This window comes from Trachurus trachurus (assembly GCF_905171665.1).
Source record: "Trachurus trachurus genome assembly, chromosome: 18".
Classification (NCBI taxonomy): Eukaryota; Metazoa; Chordata; class Actinopteri; order Carangiformes; family Carangidae; genus Trachurus; species Trachurus trachurus.
The window spans coordinates 25,474,736-25,488,618 of record NC_139909.1 but is presented as its reverse complement, the minus strand read 5'-3'; the positions used below and the strand labels follow the sequence as shown (position 1 = coordinate 25,488,618).

General features: G+C 41.8%; 1 protein-coding gene across 12 annotated transcripts in view; it reads right to left on the bottom strand.

Moving 5' to 3' along the window:
- Positions 1 to 13,883, bottom strand: part of mark2b (MAP/microtubule affinity-regulating kinase 2b) — a 50,670-nt gene that overhangs the window by 34,875 nt on the left and 1,912 nt on the right. The gene's annotated exons all lie outside the window — the stretch shown is intronic.

Genomic DNA, 13,883 nt, shown 5'->3' with positions numbered 1-13,883 from the left:
ATGAGACAGAGACGGTCCAGTGAAATTCACACTGTTGGTGCGGAGCGAGGAGCTTCACACAAATCACCTCCTTCTCTTGTTCTGTCCCTCCGACACAGACGAGCCATTTCATCCACCTACTTATCTCCCCTTCGCTTCATCAAATTAGAAGCTCACTGTGTCACACAAATTACCCACAGACCACGTTTTTATCAACATCTCCCTCCCATATCTTGGGTCATGGGAAACAGGGAAAACCATGATTACTTCATTGTGTTTGTGTGTTTCTTGCTCCAGATGGTATGATCTAATGTCTGCACCCCCCCGCCCCCTACTCCATCCCCCCACACACACACACAACCTCATGCTGACAGTGCAGACCTGCATGAAGTGTAATAGGCCAGATTAAGCTTCAATACAAGTTGGGAAGTGGGATTAAAGACAAATGACAGTTACATTAAACCCAGAGGACAGGGGAAGGGCCTTATGTGGCCTTGTGTGACGGGGGGGGAAGGCAAATGATTTTTATTTTTGGATCATGTGGGAGATAGGGGGGAGAGGGAGACAGACAATATGTCATATGTGGATACAATTTGAGACAATGGGACCCAAAATGACCGCACAAAGCTGATTTCTCGATCAGCTGGGCTGTCCTCGCAGAGGGCTGTGTGATCTAACACCCTCTGTCACTCACTCACCAGAGCACCGCTCTCCAAAATAGCACATGCAGGCGACTGTTGCCTAACAAAACATTCCCATCTTTAAAGATTTTCTATACTCATAAAGCCTTTACCTGGTCTGTTATGATACAATTTAAAAGGTTAACAGTTGTGAATCAGCCTGATCTGTCATGAGAAAGGATTTGTCTATGAACCTACGTAGGCAGATATGCTGCCTTTTTGTATGTGAATAGCAGAAGACCTCAAACAAGAAAGTACTGAGAAGAAACAGTAAGGAAGGTGGGAGAAAGTAAAGACACTAACATGAAGCAAAGCCTCTTTACTTCTCAGTGTTTTCATAGCTTCACCAAAACAGACCAGCCTGTAGAAGTCTATGTAAATCAGTTTCCACTGCAGGACAACTTGTAGCATTAAGAACTTTGTGCTGTAAGGTTAGTACAATGCATGTAAGCATGTTATCTCATTTCCTCTATAAACTGATCTCTCAGAGTAACCTGGTTTCTAGTGAGCAATGCAAATGTGCAGACTGACTGGTAGAGCTGTCAAGAGCTTTGGCCAGTCAAAAAGAGACAACAGGCTACATGACAGCATTGAAGAAACAGAGCCAAGTATGTGGAATACATTTCAAACATCATGACATACATATGCTGCATTGCACATAGGCTCAGTTCACTTTTCAGGTGCATGCACGGACTGTATGCACATTCTTGAATTATGTGCAGTTCAGGGGTCTGTGTGTGGACCCACATAAACTTGGGTGCTTGACAAAATTTACATCATTCAGAGACTTGAAGACACAGCCATGAAAAACATGAACTGGCCTTTTAAAAAACACTGATGTCAAACAGTGAAAAACACTGTGTGATCTAAATGAACTCATGAAGATCAGTCTGCAGCGTTGTGAAACAATATGAGATGTGCACATGCACTCTGAATCAGATGATGTTCGAAGACAGAACTATTATAACTGTGTTGGGAAAAAAAAAGGTAAATCGAATTCATATTGATCTGCTAGGTTCCAAGATCAATCTCTTAATATACGTCTTTTACAGTCTCCAGTGGACGTGCGAAGCGTTGACGTCATTAGTCTCGCATGACCACCCTTCACATGCAATGAGATCAGCCGTATGTGCCTAGTACACACTGTAGCCACAGCACCGGGAACATCAGCAAAGCACATTACTTACTAGGGCTGCACCACAAGCCAAAAATGACATATTGCGATTATTTTGCCAATTATTGTAATCAGTTTCTACATTTCATTTTTACTGTAAAATGTAAGTGTATGTTTTTTTATGTATCACTTCAACGCTTACAATTTTAACGATCCATTTCTACTTTATGTTAATTGTGCAATCATACTATTAACCTAGTATTCTTCATGAATGTGACTGCTTTGAGGTCCATTCTTAATGTAAAAATTAATACTTTGAATAATGCACCACATTAGAGGCATAATTTAAGAAAAATAGTGGTGTACCTGAAATATCTTGAACTGAAACAAGATCAAAAACTGCATCGAATAGGGAAATCAGTGGCAATACCCAGCCCTAACAATGATTATGATTTATGAGGGGAGAATGGACAGCAGAGTTTAACTTTATAAGATTTGTAAATCTAATCAAGATTTTCCAGTTGTATTAAAGAGGGCAGAGACAGAACTTACCCAGCTAGTCAAGACTGTACCTCTATGTGGCAACTGATATTAAGGTCAGCAGCAGTCAGAGAAACTTCTCATCTCTTGGTGAGCTACTGCTTTAATGGATCGTTCACCCAGGAGTCAGTAGGCCTAACTTTTCAATAATGTCACTGGACTACTTAATTAGTAGTCTACTGACATTATTTTGGGAACGCTGTACAAAGCAGGGCGAGTTGAAATTAAAGCGTGTCTCCCTGTGAGTTCTTTGACTCTTCCATGGTCCTCAACTCTTTCTCTTCCGTCTCTCCTATCCTCTTTCATGTCTGACTATTTTTGTCTTCTGATTCTTCCTTCATTTTTGGGCAGCTGCAGGCTAGGCAGAGCCCTCCCTCCCCCCACCACCACACACACATAGACACATAAACACTCATACACATGCGCATACCCACCTCTCCCCCCTCAGTTATAATTATAGACGTGTTGGGAGGACAATAAGTGACATCACTGTTTTGTTTTTACATTACTCTCAGATGCCGTGTGGGACTCGAGAACGCTAACTTCGTTCTGCTAGCACACAGTTGACTTGCGTTACGTTGAGCTCCAAAGAAACATTAGTGGGCATATTTGTGAGGGCTGGAGGACTGAGTTGAACATACGCTCACTGAAACTCTGGGTAAGTTGATGACATTCACACCTGATGACGGGACGGACATGTGAATGTAATCAATCACATGACACTCGTGACCATCTAAGGTGACAGAGTTGAGGGCAGTAAGCAGGACCAGGCAAAAAAAAGTAGTTAACTGGGCTTAATCACCGTTTAAATACATTCCCAACTATGACTTGTGTCTAGATTACACTTCCAGGTCCGATTTGTGGCCAATTTCAACAACAACTGTTAATTCACAACATGCAGCAGAGCAAAGCGCAATTTTCTCTGAACCCGGGTTATCAGCTACCGTGTGTCAGGCCTGTTGCACGGGGGCAGACCTTTTTTGTCCTTTGCTTACCGTGTGGAGAGACCATTAGTATGGTGTTTATATCCGGCCCAACAATCCAGACCCCCTCCCAAAACACACACACTCGCACACAAAGTGAAAACTTACTGACAAGATGTTTGCAGCTGAGAGCCATTTACTGCCACACTGCCAACACAAGCATGTGCACATGACCAAAACACACAAAGCAGTAATGTTAATCCAAGGCAGCGCTGGTCGTGTTTTGACTTGGGCCTCATTATCACTGACCTTTACTAATCTGAGTTCTAGGAGGAAGCCACTCAGATACAAACCACATGGAATTTTACACAGTACGCTTCACAAGGTAACCCTAAAGGAGGGTCGCACACCGAGTGAGTGCTGCACAAAGCTATCAAGAGACAGCTCAACCCTAACGCAAGATAGGCAAACACAAGTCATCAACGGCGCAGAGGCAAAGTACGGGTAGTAAAGTTAGTGATGAGCTTAAAACCGTACCTGGAGATCAACGCCAATCCTTCCTGTTTTTACCTGCTGAACACCTTTACTTCTACATTACCTTAAAAAAAAGCTTTTTTTCTCCATCATTGTTTATGTTCATCAGAGAAGCTGCGTCAATTTTATGAAGTGGGAGATACAGAAGAACCAAAATCTAAACCAGGGTTGTGTAAAATATGTCAAACCATGTGCTTTTAAGACATAAGATATAATTACACAAACGCATTATTATTCCAAGTTATACAAAATTTAAAAAAATATGCCGTCTTTTCTGGGAACTCTGTCAACCGACAAACTGGTAGCTATTATTATAAGCTGATTTTGCGTATCGCTTAAAAAAAAAACTAAAAAAAAAAACGCCACATCACAACCTGCTGGTAACAATTAAATGTAATCACACTGTTCCTGCTCATTTCAAATAATTAACCACGAATTAACTACTTTGTCCCTTCCTGTTCAAGGACAACTTTGGTTTGTAAGTGTAGACTGAGGGGAAGGGCTCAACAAAACAATGAAAACGCACTGACACACTGCATTGGATCCATGCACAATTGTTGCCTCGAGGGGAAAGCCATATAAAACTAAATCGAATTTAACAACTTAGAGCTGCAAACCGGTTTATGAGGTTAGACTGGAGGTCTCGCACACTGACAGTGACCATTTTCCTCCATTTAATTTTACATTTAATTTTATTTGCAGTGTTTCCCCTGTGAGGTTTAGACGTCATCGGAGTGGACTGAGGGATGGTCTGGGCAGGGGGGGTGCTGAATAACAAATTAATTAATCATACAAGTGGAATAAAGACGATTTCAACTATATATTAAGAATAATCATCGAAACATTGCCCCAAAACACAGATGACGCTTAATGAAAACATACAAGATCATTTAAAAACGGGCATTCATTTCTCTACGGGAGGCTTGGTAAATTTTATGTAACTCTAACAAGATATATTACAGGTTCAAACACTGGTGTGGTGGCTCCTCTGATAATTGGGTTCCTTCCAGATAAACACCTTGTCTTTTAGAGGTGGGAGGATACGTTGGATAAGAACCCATTGATGGTGACATGTAGTCCTAATTAGAGGCCCGTACATCCGACCAGCTAAGGTCAGACAGACCCTGTGAGTTCATGACAGAAAAAAGAGAAAGCCGTTACGATGCCAGCTATGTGACAACTTACTATGTCGTTGGTGTAAGACGCCTGTGACTATGCGTATATGACTAATTTGACATGTAACAAGCCTGAACACGCCGTCTGTAACGGCCCACCTGCCGTAATTTACTGGAAAGACGAGTGTAGCTAATGGGGGCAGGGTTCTCGTTAACTACACATGTCTAAGTTAATCTTCTTTATTAATTAAGCCCTTCCTAATGCGGTGAAATTGACTTTAAGGGCAGCTATACTGTAAACAAACTTCAACTTCTTTTGGCTTTATTATTTTGCCCTGTGAACCTGCTCTTCAATATCCTTGACAGCAGCTCCTCTATTCCACTTGTTCGCTATTTGAAGAAGCTATGAATCAATATTGGCGTCTCAATGAAAAGGGTGAATATATGAGGAAGTGGAAATTGCTGTATGTAGAGGATGTGAAATTATTTTTTGATGTTAAGATTAATATTGAAAAGATAAATCCAAGACCTAAAGATGGTCTCCTCCATTTCAACTCACTAACCAAACCTATGTATGGAACAAATGAGCTCAGAACGAACAGGGGCTTTATCGGATTCATAACACAGCCACATACAAAAGCTGCTACATTACACTGAAATTTGTGGGTGGGAGCGCACACACACACACACACCTCCCAACTCTGGGTCGTGATTGCTGTGTTGCCATGGTGATTTGTCGCTTGCCGAATCCTGCCCTCTATCTCAATGTTGGTTTGTATCTCTTTCATCCTTCCTTCATTTTCTCTTCCGCCTTCCCTCCTCCCTGTCGTTCTGTCTTCCTACCCTGCTTTTCATATGTTTATGTTTCTATTTATACTCTCCTTTAATGTCAAGATGGGTTTCCAGAAAGAAAATGTGAGACAAAGAGTGTTTGTTGTCTTTAAACAGGAGCATGCAGCGTGCAGTATCCCGGTATTAACAGACAATTGCAAATATGAAGATGGGCCAAGTCAACACAGTTGTAGCTTTTAAGTTGCCATGTTTTAAAATGCTCGCTATACACCAACTCTTACATACGAGTCCAACTATGGCTTCAACAACAGCTGCTGACAGGAACTACATGCTAATTACAAGAAAAATCCCCATAGGGAATAACTTTGGAAGGGCTCATGCAAAATACCCACTCTGAGAGGAAATTAAAGAGACAAGTAAAAAAAAAAAAAAATCTGCCAAATGACTGGTAGAAATGCAACTGCACCTGTCTGATAGTTCTTCCGATTCAACACATAATGGAAAGCTAGTTAAACAGGACCACGGTGTACAGAGTTTTGCATAAATATATTTTTGGAACAGGATGACGGATACAGCACTTTTTTACAAATCAGTCACACATACAACTTTTCAGAAAGGATATCTGAATGTGTGCTACCTCAGTTTAGAGATCCAATTTCTGCAACGTGCTAATGTTTATATAGACTGAAAACTACAACCTATAGTTGATTACTTTATCACACCCTTTCTTGTACTGCTAATTAGCTTTCGACATGTAGTTCCACCACATGTGTAAAATCTGCAGACCTTGTTATATCTTTAACCATGTTCTTTTATACAACCTAAACTTCCTAAAAACAGCCAAGTGTCTATTTCTACTCTACCTCTACTCTTCATGCTTCTATTCTTGTATTAGAAATGGACCTAAGTGTCACATCTGGTTACACTGAGGCTCTCATTAGACTCATCTGAAGCTTTGAAGAACAGCTCAGATGTCTGACTCACAGCTTGTACAGGTCTTTTTGTGACAATGCAAAAATATTTTTCCATCACACCTGTGTTTCCATGATCAGTGAGAGGATGTAACCTGCTGTTCAGAGCTATTTTAGCTAATTTGGGGTTCAGTAAATATATTTAAAAAGCACTTTATGAAACAAAATCATATCTCACACTCCATTATATTAAAGCCTGACCGTCACTATACCACCAGTAGTTTACTGTTGTGCGTTTCTATGTGTAGTGGCGCCAGCATCACTGCAATACAGGACACAAAGTTCATATCATCACTTGGTGCACTTTTGCTCCTTTGGTGTCATTTAAACTCTGCAAGACAGTATCTAATATACAAAACAGCTAGCGTATGCGTACTAGCTATGCAAACCTCCACACACACACACGTAAATTTGTGAGAGGCCCCTTACTTTAGCAAGGTGGTGTCACGCTGGGTCTCAGTTTGCTGTGAATGTAGTGTTGTATGTGTGTTCTCCTGAACTGGATTACCCTAACTCCCTGGGTATGAGTATGTGTGTGTGTGTCAAATCAATTCAAGCTCCTGTTTGCTCTGTTACTGTCACAGTTGGGACACACTGCACTGTGCTTTCTTGCATGCCTTTGTTCTGCTGCTATGCAACTGTGTGTGTGTGTGAGTAGTGCATGTGAACCACCAAGGGATGGGGGCAATTTTAGATCCGGTTCCAAGGTGGTAAAATACTGGGAATTTGTGACTTTCATTTGTGTTTCCTGTTTTGTCCTTTTTTTTCACCACTCTTGGCTGGATTGAAATGTGTGAATATCACAAACACAGTGACAGCGGACTGGCTTAAACGTTCCAAAGTCAACGAGACAAATCCAAAATGCAATATTTGACACCGAAACAAATCCTTAACTAAGATCAGGGATGTGCAACACTAGTCGACTAAACAATTAAATATGTAAAACCTCCTAATCCCCAGCAGAACCATTAATTGATTAACTAGTAATGGAAGATCTTGACAGATTCATGAATATGGTTTAATCCATTTGAAATAAACAAATATCTTTGCAAATGATGAAACTAGGGTGGAATTTATTAGACTGTGGTAGAGATCATCAACTGGGTGGGCGGTCCAGGTGTTCACTAAGAACAATGTGCCACATGTGATATGATGTGTCCTCTAACATCCAGTTGAGACTGTCCACCTGTGATTGGTTCACCTGAGACACATTAAAGGGGCTATGAGGACTTTCGGAAACTGGAAGTGTTTTCACACTACATTTCCCATGAGCCTCCGTGCACTAGGGATGGAGTGATTTTCGATCGGATCGTCTATCGGCGATCGAAGGGACGATCGTGATTTTTTTTTCAAATGGCGATCTTTAAGGCGATCTTTAATTAATTTACTGCCATAAGATGTTAAAGAAATAATCTCTAGAACCTGCGCTCTACTGTGTAGGCTACTTGAAAAATGTTTCGTGGAGCAACATGTCTGCATACAGAGCCCTTGGATCTGTGCAACAGGAGTGAATATTAAACTCTTAATTACACACCCTGTTGCATCTTTTTTTTTCCTTCTCACTTTTTTTCGGAGGTGCATGCCGCGGACACAGGCTGTGCGGGGTGGGGCGGGTCATTAAAAAAACTGATTAAGTCCAGAGTGTGTTATCAGGGGCGCGCTGATGTTGACGGGAAAGCCGGCGGAGGTGTGAAGGAACCGGTGAGACGGCGGCTGGGCGCATCAGCAGAGCGGGGTTGGTTTCACTGAGAGCAGAGACCGGGGAGAGTGAGAGGCGGCGGCCGCGGCGGCTGCAGCACTTGCTGCACTGTGACTCTCCCACTCCTCACGAGCTCCACACTGACAAGCTACCGGCAACACAGCGCCTCTGTCTGCCCTTTCAAAGTAAAAAGCCGCTGTCTGACGTTTAATAGCGGGGCAGGTTGTGAAAATAGATGCGGTGGTGCGGGGCGGGTCAAAATACTTCATAGATGCGGGACCCGCGCGTCATGCATGCGCGCTTGTCTGTGTGTGAACGACAATAACGGAGAGTGAGCGCTATGCGGAGATGAATGAACGGAACTATATAGCAAGTCTTTTTTTTTTCTTTAAAGCTGACGTACTTGCAACCCCCCCCACCCCCCCCGCAATTGGATCGCCTATCGGCGATCGACAGTGTCCACGATCGAATGATCTGAATATAGGGCTGATTTCCCATCCCTACCGTGCACATGGTGAAATTCTTGGACCGGCGCAAGACGGGCTAAAGCATTAGCTTTAGCGATCAGATACTATCGTAGTTCTGACCAGAAACGATGCCAACTAACGATCCGGCGGCGTTATTCCCATGACCTGCTGGGCAGCATCCGGGAAACCTGGAAACCAGGAAATGCTGGGCTAAATAATATCAAAATAACTATAAAGACAAAACGATATATTTATCGAAAATGGACCCATTAACAAGTGTGGGTAACGTAGATTCATCCACATTAATATGAGACTCTTTTATAACCAAAAGCAAACTCCTCGGGGTCTCTAGTTTAAACCCAGACCTGATGATATTTTCAAATGAAATCAATTTCACTTCCACAGCTATCAAAACACATTACATCATGGAAAGAAACCTAAAGTAAATATTGGTAGTACTCTGACATCAGATGACTAAACAGCAAAGCTAAATGAAGAACAACTAAGTGCTGAGAAAAAAATCCGAACTCCACCTGAATGACGTCAGGCCCTTAAAACGCAGCTCTACAGTTAGCTGCCACACCTACCTACCTCTCAGCTGAACTGGAAAGGCCTGTTCTACCCTGCAGTCTTGGACAATCCAACACACACACAAACAAAGCACTGAACTTCACTACATTGTTGGTGAAACACCTAGGTAGCACCTGCCTGTCCTGTATTTGTGCGTTGGCTGGAACTCCAGGTATAAATGACTAAGACAACTCAATCAATCCAATTAACAGCTCACCGCAAGTTTCGGTGTAAGAAATGACAGACTGCTGGGGTGTGTGTGAGTGTGTGTGAAAGAAAAAAGGTAAATATGATGGAGTCAATGATCGTGTGTGTGTGTGCGCGAGGCAGGTTCTCTGTTGCTAGGGGCCTGGCTAGCTTTGTCTTTCTGTTCATCTGCCTAGTGACTGGTCTGGTAAGGAGAGAAGCATAATTTATGGTTTCCTGGGCGTAACAGCAACGTGTACGTGTGCATGTGTGTGTTATAGATTGCCTACAAGATGACTCACTCACAAGGAGAATGAATGAGGGACAGGCAAAAAAAAAAAGAGAAAAAAAGGTGAACGCTACAATCATAAAAACTGGTCTTGACCAACATACCTGTGTCAATGCACTGACACACTCGGTGTTTCTCTCTCATCTGTATTGAATTTCCAGCTCAGCAGCTTGCTGGGAGATCCTCTGCCAGGCTTTCACACTCCCAAGGTGTCAGGTGAAATACATCCAACTGTGCCCTGCTACACTCACACTTTCAAAACCTGTGTTTGCCTAATCTTCTCAATAGTATTTTGAATTTGCACCGCCTCGATCCACGTGCAGGTTACAAAGGTCAAAATGGGTTTTTACATTGTGAATTTCACCTGGTGAATAAATAGGCCTACATGATATTACACCTAGCACCGCTCCAGGCCTACAACAGACAATGTGATAAAAGTGGAGAAAATAGAATAAAAACTGTAAAAACGTATTTTCCTGTCAAATCAAAAATTAAAGCTGCAGTCAAGTTTTAGGATTTAAAAAGGAGATGATTTGTTTCCCTTAACTTTTTGGGAGAAATTTCCCGTGCCTCCTCTGAAGGACTAACATTGAAAAAGCACCTGGTGGATTAAAGAGGCCTTCTGTGTCTTCATATGGGCCGTGTTGTGATTTGTGCTTTATTTCCTTGATCACCGTTTTATTTCCTTTGGGGTTGCGGCAGTCTGCATAAATGAACCTTAGGTAAACTCAATATAAACATCCGAGGTAAGTACTTTACTTTTTAGTTTTCCCTAACTGACTTCTACTGTGAGAAAATGTCACGCTTGGATGATTTAATGGTTTAAATCCATCACACCTCGATGTGGGGAGGATCCAGCTTATTCAGTTGGTGAGCAACTACTCAAACAATGAAATGGAGGATGAAGTAACAATTGAGGAGGCAGACCAGTATTTCTTGCTGCATTGGTCTGTCTTTTCAGAATATGTGGCTGAATAAATAGACTGGGAACATTGTAAAACAGGAAATCAGACAATCAAGTGATCATGTCTGGGGAAGTGAACAAAGAGCAGAAACCCCAGCGAGCATTTTGACAATATGAGTAATGTAGAACCCAAATTTGAACAAATCTGATTGAAGAATTGACTGCGTTGAGAGTTCCTGACTTAAAGAATATTATATTGGCCTTTGTTTATTTAATCAGCCTGCTTTCTCATCTGTTTGTGTACAAGTTCTCTGTTTTCAGGTCGCTGTCGCACTGATAAAAGAGTGTCATATGCAAATAAGTTCCTCAAACGAACAGCCATTGCAAAACCTTGTGGAACATGGCAACATGTCAGCTCAAAGCCACTCAACGCATCTGCCATTTCGCACCGTCAGAGAGATGTCACAAGTCACTTCTCTACATCTGACAGCTCTCTTATGATATGTGCCCAGCAACTGTTGATGATGACAGGATGGTAATCTGCCGTGGTCAGTAACTTACTCCCACAGCCCCCACACCTCCACAACCATTTACGGCTTAAGTTTGCCCGTCTAGAGTAAAAAAAAAAAGGGCACGCAAACTTTCCAAGTCAAGCAAATCAGCATTAGGCCAAGTTAAAATAAGATTATAAAATAAACAACTTGTCCATTAAAGCCAAAAAGTCAATTTTGTAATAGCTATCTGAAAATGAGAGAATATCTGCTTTTACCAAATGACAGGTTCGCTTATCAGATCAAAATATACTCTCTCTCTGACAGGATCAGAGGCAGTCATGTCAACACTCGGTCCGTCCTCATGTCCGGTGCCATTTTGTCCTGTATCTTGAGACCCGACACCAAAGGCTTTCTATACATGGCCTTTAAAACAGACTCCGTTTGTGTGGACATATCCATTCATGACCCTTGGCCTACAAACCCAGTTAAGGACTTGCCGTGACCCCAAACTTTTTTTTCCCCTCTTCCGACCCCTGAATCCTCCCTAGATGCTGTGAGATGAGTAAAGGCCCATTCATGGCCAACAACAGTGCCACAGTATAACAACACATGGGGCTGTGTTGATACAGGCGCACAAACAGGACACTACCACAAACTTCAGTTTCAGGGTTATTCATCAGAAAGATACTGCATTTTTGGTTTATACTGTACAACTGTGTCAGGTTGTCACTGCAGCAGTTTATCTCTTTCACATCTTCTTGTGGCTTGTGGCACAATACTGCACACTCTACACTTCAAGGTGCTCTACCAGATGTGTGCGATTGCAAGTTTATGATTGGCTAACACAATGTGTTGTTGAATAATATTGCACTGTGCTCTCACCAAAGTAGAGCCAGCTGTAACCTTTTTAATTTTTGATAAACTACTGTTTTTACTTGCTGCGGGGCTCTGCGGGGGCCAAAACAGTAGTTTCATTGATTTCAATGAGGAAGTCTGTTCATATTGAAGGTTAGGACAGTATGTTTGTATAAGCACGTTATACCAATATCCCTTTGTGCGTGCAGGCATGTGGGGAGAACACAGTCAGACTTACATAATCTACAGTATTGTTTCTGACCTCCGTGCCAGGTAAAGGTGTAGCAAAGTATGAATACACATGTGTCACTTTGTGTGTGAGAAATTATTTACCCACACCCACCTACGTATATGTACCAGCCTACTTGATAATATGCTTTCCTGTAAACTCTAATGAAGGCATCGATCCAGTGTGTGAGACAAACCATCACACACACACACACACACAGAGACATGTGCGATGAGATCATGGTATCAACAGATAATTTCTGTCAGCATTTCATAAGCTGCAACAACGCACAAAATGTTTTAACCTTTGAGTCTTTAACACTGAGAGGTTTTCCGATTGGCTGATGAGAGCAGATCTGCACTGTGCTCGGATTTACAACTGCCATTTACACACCGTCGTCAGGATTTCAATGTTCCAAGGCAGAAAACTGACGAGTGTCAAAGATTGTGTGATGTAACGAAAAATAATAACACTCCTAACTTTCATTACTCTATGTTTCTTAAATAACCATTGTCACATTAATGTTAATGTTAAATAAAGTTAATTTCTCACAGTGGTTTTAGCCAAATGCCTTCTATGTTTCTGTAATGTCTCAGTTTAGGCTGCTACAGTCAGCAAAGCTACTGACCTTTTGCTTTAACAATGCAGCACCGCAGCTACATTAATATACCTGTGTGTAGACACTCAAGCAACACAGAAATAGAGCTGGTAATTGAGCTTCACACACGCAGCGAGATCAAGTAGTGGCTTTACTGTCGAGATGTAGCTGCACAAGTTTTTCCATTCAATGGTCAATGGAGATATTTCATTTAAAGAGACACACCACATGATGCTCGTCAACAGCTACCGTAGTAATGCAAAGCATTGGTCTGTATAGGAAACTATAATGGTTTTCATGTGCAGTGTCTTTATAATGACCGACCGTGAATCTACAGATAAAACTGTCTACAAAATTAAGACAGATACTGTGGTCTTGGAAGCAGGGGCTTTGCTCCAAGTCTTCTGATAATGATTTACAGTGCACAGCCAAGGGGTTTCTTTGTCTTTTAAAGTTTCAGGCATGCTACAAAAGCACTACTGTACTCAACTGAATGGAAAGTCCACTGCAGTTTTGACACATGTATTGATGAACAAGTGCTTATGGTTTGTTTAGGAGCCCTCTGACCCCTGGCTAGAGATTAGTAGTTTTAGGGGGAAATGAGGATCCATGTTGGCTTTAAGGGTTGTCAATACCAACTAAGTCTAGAAATGACAGCTCCAACTTAACATCTGGAAGCAAATTTCTGGTCTAGTCAAATTTCCTGTTCAAATCTGCAGCGTTATACGTCATTATTTACAGTTAACTCCCTGATTAATAAACAATAGTTATGTTGCTTGCAAGTTGATATCACACCAAAAACGTGTGAAAGCCCGTTTTGGTGGTCACACAGCTACCAGTGCACACACAATTCAAGTGGTTGTTTTATGGTATTTTCAAGGTTCCCATGTCAAGTCTGCTGTGTGTGCACCAAAACAACTCATTGCTATCACTGCAGAAGTTGC